The 11,594-nt window shown below is 28.6% G+C and overlaps 1 protein-coding gene across 2 annotated transcripts in view; it reads right to left on the bottom strand.

Moving 5' to 3' along the window:
- LOC119683666 overlaps nt 1–11,594 on the bottom strand; it is a 323,964-nt gene that overhangs the window by 132,207 nt on the left and 180,163 nt on the right. The gene's annotated exons all lie outside the window — the stretch shown is intronic.

Genomic DNA, 11,594 nt, shown 5'->3' with positions numbered 1-11,594 from the left:
TTGTCTGTAAGAATCATTGGAATTCGTGGCAATAAAAGTTTTTCGTTTCGGACCTTGCCATTCAAAATGGTGGCTTCGATAATGTTTTTCATCAATTTTTTAATTACCAATCGCGTACTATTGCATAGCCGTGGTGGGTTCAAATTCCGAAGTAAAATAATAGGTGATCCAACTTTCAGTCGAGTTTAAAAACTCTGCTGGATAGTTTACAACTTCGTTGGTATCACAAACTGTATCGATCGATTTGTATGATATTAAGTCGCTTGGCAATGTCTGTTTTATCTTGAAGTTTAATTCATCAACGTCCACGTTTTTTTTGCTGCTAATGGCTCTTTCTGCCAGCCACCCATGATTTATGTATTGTATGTGTACATCTGGAAATACGCGGTCAATGAGAGCATTTTGGGAATCAACGATAGTGCAGAAATTAGGGGCAGTTTTATGAATTCAGTATTTTCATAGACAACAACTTTTCATATCATAGCAAGTTTTCTTTTTCAAAAATATAAAAAAATTTATGTCAAAAAAATAAAAAAATTTTTGTTAAAGCAATAAAGATATTTTTGCTGGATAGGGACACCCTAATCACTTTAGCGGTATGAAAAATAGATAGTAGCCGATTCCCAGACCAACTGAATACGCATATAAAATTTGGTAAAAATCGGTAAAGCCGTTTCGGAGGAGTACGGTAACTAACATTTTGACAATGTTAATTTTATATATAAGATATTACGATTTCATTTTTAAAAATTAATTAATTAAATCATAAATAATTAATAAATAATAAATAAATAATTTATTGATAGTTAACTTGGAGAATTTCGTTTTGCGACTTAAAATTCTATTGTGCACCTTTTATGGATTCAGATTATTTCTCTAAGTTAAATTTTTTCAATCAAATGTAATACTGAACCAATTTAGTTCATTTGATCTAAGGTACTCTATATAGCTTTTTCCTTTAGTTATATAGGTATAGTGCAAAGCAAGTTCCAAGTACGCGTTTTCTGGTTTCAGTCTTGTCCTAACAAAAAAAATTTGGTATGATAATAAAAACAACCTATAGTGCTTGGTCAGAATTCCTGTTTAGGTTCTTAAGTATTTTTTAAAAAACACTAATATTTACGCTATTCGCCCCATTGTTGTATAGAGTCTTAATTTGTGAAAAAGAAAAAATATTAAAACTGGTACATATAGAGCACTCTCTGAAGCAGCTGATTTATATAACCAAGCGCTAATGTGAGAAGAAAACAGATTTTAATGTATGCTTAACAACTATTTGGTATTATTATTGTTTTCTCAGACAAGAAAAAGTATAATTTAAAAGACTTCTCAGGCTATAACTAATATGTTTATAATGCATGAAATAAAAGCTGTCACTTGTATAGGCTACATTGATGAGTGGTTCAATACAGTAAGGAGCGATCGCTTTTATACTGCCAGTAAGCTTCGATTTTGATTACTTGGTGATATGTTTGAACCTCTGCTTTGGACAATATTATATTACACTAATTTACATGATATGGATTGTAAATTAGTACGTAAGCCACCAGAATGTGATGCTTTTATTTCCTATAACTTTAGACTTAAGCCATATTAAGATATTAAAGTTAGTTAAAGTTTTTCATTAGATTACAATGGTACAATGTATTACAATACAATGGTGTTCTTAATTATATATCCCAGTTATATGCATTAATTCCAAACAGAATATGTCAAGTATTGATTTATGAGTAGGGATCAACCCATTACCAAAAATGTTCAAAGGAATTTAAAATATTTATACTATATCTATGATCGGAAGTGAGAGTGAGATTAATTTTTATTTTTGCTTTGTACTTGAGGGAGAAACAGTTTATTTCTGTACTCGTGTGAATAAGATATATGTATTTGTTAAGCCTTTTCCGAGTTAGTGCATCTGGGCACTTTTACTCTATGATAGCTGGGGTGATTCCGCAGAGTCCCGCCCATCGCACTGACTAATTTGAGTATTCTTCGTGATTATTTAATGACTGATCTATGATCTGCGTACCGCCCCATGCGGTTAGTGATTACTCTGTGATTATTCTGTGTTAGTGCTAAGTAGGGCAACCTAGCTTCAGAGCTCTGTCCCTTATGTATTTTTTGACCGAATCTATTCTAAGGTCTCATAGCATGTCATACGTGCGGATGTACCATGGTACTTTGCAGACTCTTTGGTCTTGTTGCCTGACTTTGAGCAACTTGTAGCTTTTGGATAGTAGAGTCGGCAGCTTTGAATAAGAGTTATTAGCTAAATAAAACTTAAAACGGTTTGTTTTTAATTATGTTACATACATATATAACAATTTTTTTTAATACATTTAAAAATTTTGGACTAAAACAATTATCTTCTTGTTTTTGTACATTTATACATAATAAATAAATAAATGCCATATATCTACAATCAATAATTAGGCGGTTATCATCTTCATTTGTTTTTAATTAGGGATAGTGTCTTATTTCACTACTGTATAAATCATATAACAAGTTTTTATATAACTTGTTTTAAACTACAACTTTTAGCCTTTAATGATTCTCTTTAGAATGAAATACTATGACTGACTTAGCTCCATTAAATAGTAAACCCATTGAATGTTGTAGCTATGCTGCGGACGGCTGCAGGGTAGCAATATTAGGCATTGCTGGTTATTCCAGAATACGTGCACTTTATTTAACATCTGATTTTAGACTTATTCTCATTTTATTTAGTATTTATTTATTTTTGCTAGGTTTCGATTCTCACACTTAATAAGAGAAGGATGTGAATATGGGACTGCAGAGAATAGTAAGAACGTATGTTGTGTATCGTACTCCAATATAAAGTATTTCCTTCATTTTACTCATAGCTGAGACATAAATTGTTAAAGCAAATTTTTTATTTTCCTGACATAATAACTAAACCGACAATAATCAATTAGGATCCTTACTATAAGATTGATATCCTAAAGGCGCATCCTTTATTTCTGTCTTACAGTGTAGGATAGAAAGGATTTATTTCTAATTAAAAACTTTGGAAACGATGCACAATAAGTAGAGCACACTGCAATATTATTGCATAAATTAAATAATAAATTTATTGAAAAATATATCCAATTTGCAAATCGAAACATTTTTATTTCACTTAAAGAAAACATAACACACTTTGGCTTTGACCACAGATTTTGGTAGGCTCAGCTGTTTTGAGCAACGTTTTCCTTTAAACTAAGTGAGGACAAAGGTTACTTCTCGAAATATCAAGGTTTACAATTGTAATATTATTATGTTAATTTGATTAACAAAAACAACAAACTACTGTGTGGAAGTGTTACATTGATCATACAAACGACGAGAAATATCAAGTAGTCAGGTAGGGCGTCTACTTAACATTGGTGGATTTCATGTAAGAATTTCCTACTTAAATGTCCGATACAACGTAATTATAAAAGTTGCATTAGCATGTCGGGGAATTGAGATCGTGTTCATCCTGATATAATCCCACATTTCTCTTAATTTCAAAATATAGGTATGTATATGTAATGCAATTTTCGATCAAGTTTAAGTTGAGGTCAAATCGAAAAATATTCGATTAACATTTGGTATTAAAAAATTTTACAGAAACTTCCAAAAATAAAATTAAACTGAGCTGATTTTGGACAATGAATGAATTAATAAAAAAAATAATAAATTTTGTATATGTTCGTGCTTATAGCAAACATTGAGCAAAAAATTAAATACATGTATGTGCAAAAATACTGAAAATATTTCCCAGTAAACAAAACAAACGTTAACAATCGTAATTACTAATCATCACATTTCACAATTTAATTTAATTTAATTTTATTTAATTTAATTAATTTATACAGAATGTTTATCATTGAACCAAAATGTTCTTTCCCTATGTACAAGTATACGTACATATATTGAAAATATAAATGCCTATTGATAAATACCCTACGTACAAGTATACGTATGTTACGAATATACCCTACATGGGATTATATGTTGGGTATATATATATAACGTACATGGCATTATATGTACATTTATTGTAAATATATTCTACAGACGATTAAAGGGAAATATAAAAATTTTTTAAGATTAAAAAAGTATCAAAACAAAGGTTTTTTTTTGAGAAATTTTCAAGCATAACAGTACTTTTATTCAGAAATTATTCTTTTCTTATTTCATTTTGTATTCTTCTTTGTGTTCTTTGTTTAATGTACGCTTTTGGAAAAAGTTTTGCTGCCGAATAATAAGGTGGAAGACACAAGCATTGCAAATTTAAAAGCATATTAAGAAAGAAAACAAAAATTTGCAATAACAACGATGTTGTATCGTGTATTGTAGAAGTTTTTGTGTAAGTGCAAAATTCATTTAAGTGAATATAGCAAACTATATATTAAAAGACAATTATGACATTCAAGATCTCGAATTATAAGCTCAATAATCGTCAATACTTTGAGTCACAGGAGCATATTCATTGAATTTTTAAGGTTAAGGAAATTGAACAAGATTTTATAGGTTGACTCTACATTTGTTGACTGCACTGCATTGATCGCTTGACCGCAGGTACTTTATTTACGACACACATTACAACAATAAAACAAGAACCCATAACCAAGGGGTACGGAAAAATGTTTGAAATGTATTTTTTTTATTTTATAATTACAGGGTTACAATATTACTTAGTTAACAAGCGCCCATTATTCGAAGCAATGAATACCACTAATATTTTTTGAAGTATATTTATAATTGCTCAAAGATGCATACGTTATGTAAAGTATAAACATACATTTTAAAAATTACAAAATATGATATTATTATTATTATAATTAAAAAGTAATTTGAAGTATTAAAGATAATTTTTTAAGACTGCTTGGGTTAAACTCGTATCCTGCTAAATTTGAAGCTCAGAGTCAGTGTTCATTAGTCAACTAACCCAAAGTCGTACTTGACTTATATGTTCGAACTTGAAGTTTTATTAATTTGCTGTGAAAGTTCACTAACATATTATATTTCATTATATACAATATGTATATAACGATACGTAATCTATGTCTTTATATATATTCCAAAAAAGATTATAATATATAACTATTATTATAATGACGATTAATTTATGTATACTATATGTATATGTAAAGCTCTGCATGTCTCTTTAAATAAAAATCTTAACGTCAATTAATTGGACCGCTCAGGTACTGGGAAGGTTCACAATTTAAAAAGAATAGGAGGAACTGTAAAAATCAAAAAGCAGGTTAAGAGGAACTACCTTGGATGTAGTTTCAATTAGAGTCTTTGAGATCAAACTCTAAAACTCAAAGAGATCAAACTTTGTTGATTTTGTGAAATGATGTTGTCCCATTTTCTGACTTGTTCAGTTATGCAGCATAGGAAACAAAATAACTCCATCAAAGGTGATCAGTTTTATCAAAAGTGTAATGACTGGGGTTACTGTACAATATACTCTACTTAGTAATAATAACATATGTATTTTAAACTGTAGTATATATATACTTATATACGTGCTTAAATTTTTATTAAATTTACAATTAAAACTTAACTCATATAATTGATAAGTGTTTAGCAGATTCTATTTTTTTTAATAAATATATAATTTTATTATTATTTAATATAATAATTATATATAATCACATAATATGTAATATGTTATATATCTGAATTTCGCAATTTACTTTTCATATAGGATGACGCACTGTGAAGAGAAATGAGCATAACAGCTTCATTAATAAACCTTATTAAGTATCGAAGCTCAACTCATTGGGTTCCATAGCGTGTCAGTTCGACTTTAATCAAAGCCGTCACAAACTGGTGTTGTTGGTGGTCCAATAAATCGCGAATATACCATAATGCTCTGTTCTATTTCGTCACGGAAAATAGCTCACGGCTTCTGTGTGATTTCGCTATTCAAAATGTTTACAATTATTTTCCATTAGTCGGCATCTGTTAGCAATAAAAACTATGAATATTTATTTCCGTTTGACTTTTTCCGCGGATGTAATGTATACAGATTAGATTAGATGGGCTTTTAATAGCTCTGTGTTTTACTAATGTTTTTTATAAACAAATATTTTTATATTTTATTAGGTGATTGTGTGAAAAAAATCACTAGAGTAATAGTTATATGAAAGTAATGTGGTGAAATCTTCAATATTAGCGCTCACATCATTTTAATAAATAGAACAAAATGGTAAGGATGTGAAATTAAATAAATTAAAAAACTGAAAGAAAAATTAATAAAAATTTATTTGGATTAAATTTATATATAATATGCAATACGAAGAAGTTCTGGAAGTTATATGAATTCACCAACGTTTTTACAGGGATTACTTTTTATACCACTCCTAGAAATAGTTGGAGGAGATCAATTATTTTAATATAATGTATACATAGTATTTATTTCTAACTATTGTAGGCACTGGTTTTAATATAATTAATGCTTATTTTAAAAGTGTTAATAAATATAAATACATATATAATATAAATATAAATATAATATAAATATATATATAATATAAATATAAATATGTAATTTATTGTGGTATAAATACGTGCTATGATTCGTTTTTTTTTGATGATGAGTGTTAAAGTCGAAACTTTAACCGTTCCAACTTTACAAAAATATATTTTTTTTGTGATAATGCAACAAATTCAATATGTTCGTGATATATATTTCTGTGCTATGTAATGGCACAACCACAAACATTTTTTATTACGAGAAAATACCATACATCCGAGTTTAATTTAGATCAAAAATATTTAAAAATTATATATTATTAAATAACATAAAGGAAAAACATATATTTGTATATAATTGATTTGAACTACCTCACTAAGATAATCAAACAGTGAGCTTACAAAAAACCCCCAAAGAATCACAATACTTCCATTTATAAAGCATTAGATGTATACATTTATCAGATAGCATTACATTTGATTTTAGCACTAGCATGATCGGAAAGAATTATTGTAATACTTTTGTAGCACAGTATACATGAACGAATAAATTCAGGATATATACACACATATATATAGTATACATAGTAGTTTCATTCAGAGCTAACTCTTCACACAGTATTTTACTAAAGGCACAGTTTATTAGGGATTCACCCAGTTGGAGCAGAGGTTACAGCTAGCCATCTGACTGTATATTATTATATTACAAAGGAACTAAATTTTCATTTGTTAAAAGTATTATTAGATAACTATGATAGTTGTAATATCAATAAAATTAAATTAAAAAAAAGAAATAAAGGAACTTTAACTGTGTGTTACATTCTCTCTAATTTTATTTATGGGTACGCCAAAATACTATATACATTTCAACTAGTGTTTGTATTATTGGAAAGGATGTATCGATTGCTGAGTCGTCAGATTGAGAAATAGTAGTAATAAAAATTAATTTACATGACTCATATCTTCACTACTGACAACTGATATGTTATTTTACACATTCATTTTTTTATAATATCTTCCCTACATCTAAACACAAGTTTTATTTATCTATTGTATAACACTGAGTCTATTTCAAACTTCGGGATTATTTGACTCTCGTTTGATCTCTATTTCATCGAAGGTAAAGCAAGGTAATGGTCTTTTTATGCCAATTTTGTTTCGACCTACTGCTGGATGGCATACCCTTATCAAACGTCAGTCTTCTGAAAACTGTAGTTTGTGTCTTCATTTTGTGCTCTATTGGATCGAAAGGAAAAAAAAATTGCATTGTTTTTCATCACAATATAAAGTTTATAAATTTATTAAGTTAGTTAAATTAAATTAGTTTATAATTGAAATTAATTGAATTACAAAATATTGTTTGTATATTTCATTATCATTGAGGATTGCCATAATTGTGAGAATTTGACAAGCCCGTTTTTATTGCGACTATAGTTTACAGTCACCAATTAAGATTTTTTTTTTTTTAATTATTTCAGTATAGTAATTATTCATAACCATAAAACAAACCGTCAATATTGATCAGTACAGCCGAATGATTTTTAATGCCTTTGGCAAGCTATTTAAAATATGAATGCGATATATATTGACCACCAAGATCACAAGATTTGTCACCACTAGACTTTAAAAACTAACATCTATTGAGATATGGCTCAGTTATTACTAACTATATATATGTGGACAAGTCATCAAAGAAAGATTCACAACTATATGATATCTCTTGAAGAATATTTGAGTGATGTTCCATTTCACACTTAATGATAAGATAAAAATTTGATCGAAATCTCAATCATAAGTGTATTTTATGCCCGTTTACTTACGGATACAAAAACTGGGAACCCTGTATATATGTTCATTTACATATAATTAAGTAATTATTAAATAAAAATTAAAAAATTATTTTTTGGATTTAATTTTGAATAGCACTCATTTTAATAATGAATGGATTAATCTGCAAATTTTCTGCCATCACTGTTAAATATTTTTTATATTAGCTTTAGAATGCCTAAAAATATGCAAATAAGTTTATAAAATTATATAATGTGTTGTTTGGTTATCTATCATAAATTGTACTAATCTATTAAAGTTTAATTTTTAGGTCATAAATCGAGTTCAGTACAGATTGAAGAAGCCTACGAATTTCTTGTTTTTGAAAATGGATGGACTAAATGAAGCATTTGTTGATTTTCGATTAATACAAGACCATCACACTACGTTTCAGTCACATTTTTTAATCCACCTTTACTTATTTATTACAAGGCATAGGTGGAAATTACTGAAGGATTTTAATCCGTTTAAGGCCAAAGTTTGTAAATTATAGAAAAAGCTTTTAGTGTAAATTTGTCTGTCACTGATAAATTAAACTACAAACAAATCCATTAAGTGATCGCAATAAATTTCCGTTGCCTTTTCAAGTTCATGACTGCACTTTTGAACAAACTTAAAACCGGAAAAGCTGAAGTATAAGAAGATGCAGTTGAAGACTGCAATGAACAAAATAAACACAAATGAAGATACAAATATCGCAAAAGTACTTTTTCATTCAAATGAGTTACAAACTTAATTATAATTATTGCAATTAAACGAAAAATAAGTTAAGTACATAATTAAGAAAATTGTTTAATCAAATAAAGATATTAACTTAAATTAAGATAATTATTATTAAGATATATTTCCTTTTTTTTGTATCAAACAGCAATTTTTTAAATTCAACAAAATTAATATCTGAAACTACAAGTAAACAGAGAATTCCGTTGTTTTTACCGTTTCCTATAATTTTTAAAAAAAACTTCAAAGGCTTCCTCTGGTAAAGTACTAAGTGAACATAAGTACATCTACCAGATACTTAATTCAACAGTTAACAAAAGCAGCTCAAATGCAAGTAGGAAAACTTGTACACTTGACATTTGGTTTCCGGTATTTTCATGTGTCCGACGACTGTCCAGTGAATTCTTCACACATTAGCATATTTAGACTTAGACTGCAATTGCATTAGAAGTCACTTGGAAGGCTTTGCCACCTCTACTGGGTTAATATTTGTGTACATCACAAGTTAAATGTATAAATTTATAGCAATATATTTCCTTTAAGTGCTATAATACCTTTTCATAGGCAACGTTTAAGCTAAAAGTTATAGATAAAAAGAATTGGAATTAAAGTAAAGAAGTAAGTAAAGAAGTTGAAAGGAAATCTTTCTTTAACTGCGAAAATAATCTAGCTGAATAATAAAATACAGTTTGTTACTATCATTTGAAGTAGATATAAAAATGTTATATGGACTAAAAATACCTTACTATTGCAAAGTCTTTTATTTGGACATACTATTTAGTTTAGAAATGAAAACAGTCTTAATGGATTATAAAGAAGTTGAGGTGAGTACTATGTGCGTGAACAGAAATCTATTGGGTTTGATGATAAAGAAGAAATAATAAGATCTTAAAAAGTTAATATACGTGATACACTCTTGAAATACTCATTGATAGAATGATAACTGAAAGTTTCAAACCAAATTAAGTTTATGAAGATTATAAAAAAGGACATTGTTATGTATTTATATATTTATCAGGTTTTGGCCTGATGCAGCACTAAGCCGCTTTTGTTGCTTGCGCGCTTTCTCCAGTCCCGTACAATAAGTAAGGTTAGTGCTCCCTCAACTTGATCGCTACAACAGAGACATGATCTACCTCTATGCCTTTTTCCTTCAACTACCGCTTCAAATACCTTTGTAGCTGGAGCATCTTCATTCATTCTTACGATATGACAAGCCAGCGAAGCTACTGGATATCAATTAACTGAGTTATATCAATAATGTGATAAAGCTCGTATAGCTTGTGGCTCTTTTAGATACGGTAGTCGTCTCCAGCTTTTAAAGAACAGAAGATTTTACAAAGCAGATTGAAAGTTTTTGTTTCTCAAAACAAAAACTTTTTCTACAATAGCGTCTATGTTTTTGCGTCATTCGAAAGCACAGGTAGGATAAGCCAGTTGTGGAGCGTCAGTCTAGACCTCTACATCATCATTGCTAACTAATCTTCTATTAACATTTATTGGTTATGGTAATTTTTCGTTTGATCGCCAGGCAGATATAGTCGTTGTTCATTACGGTGATGCAAAGACAGTGAAATTTTTGAAGAGTTCACAAAGTATAAACGCCAGCCAACAACTTGAAGTATATTTCTGCCAGTACCAAAAGCAATGATGTAGATCTCGTCGACATTGAGATTTTAATACAAAATATTAAAAGTATTTAGTCCTATATAATATATTTTTAATTTTTATTGGTAAGAAAGTCAATTAATGAAGCTTAAGTTCAGATCAAATGTAATCAAAATATTAGATTATTAGACTGAAAAGACTTTACTGAAAATGTGCCAAGAGATCAGATTACGTGTTAGTAAAAGTACTAGAAGAAATTAGTAGTAGACAAATAATAAATCTTAGTTTAATAGTAGAATTTGTCTTGTAATGTCTAAGAATGTACTCGCAAGAATTAGTATAATAAAATTATAATTAATATAATACGATGATAGTTAAGAAAATCTTACAACGTTCTGTTGATTTTATTTAAAGACTTAAACCAAGAGGCAGCGGTATTTTGTACTATGAAATTTATTTAATAAATCTTATTAAAGTCTTCTTTACTTTATAAACTATTGTCAAGAATTCTGTGATTAAAATGATTACAGCTTCACAATACATACTTAATCTACAGTAATTTCATATTATTTTACTATACCACTTTACAGAAATTATATATGTACTCAAAGATATAAACATTTTCAATTGTCTTTCTTTAGAAGTAAATAATAACAAAATTTTTCAATATTAATTGACGTATAATGAATTACTCTTCTGGAATAGTTTTTGTACATAATAGCATTAATGATAGTTTGTATTAAAATAACACAGAACAGAGTTACATATCTCACATAGACGGGCATGCAAAAAACATTTGTACTTAATTTTTATGCAAGTTTAATGCTGAGTCAGTTTGATTTCCTGAAACAGACATTAAACTAACACTTTTCAACAAATCGGCAAGTAATGCAACACGCAAGTTTCATTTAAGCCACCCTTAGATTCATAAACCCGCAATGAAGTGATATTTAAGGGCGCTACAA

The sequence above is a fragment of the Teleopsis dalmanni genome, chromosome 2, assembly GCF_002237135.1.
Source record: "Teleopsis dalmanni isolate 2A chromosome 2, ASM223713v2, whole genome shotgun sequence".
Taxonomy (NCBI): domain Eukaryota; kingdom Metazoa; phylum Arthropoda; class Insecta; order Diptera; family Diopsidae; genus Teleopsis; species Teleopsis dalmanni.
This window is presented reverse-complemented; position numbering and strand designations above follow the sequence as displayed.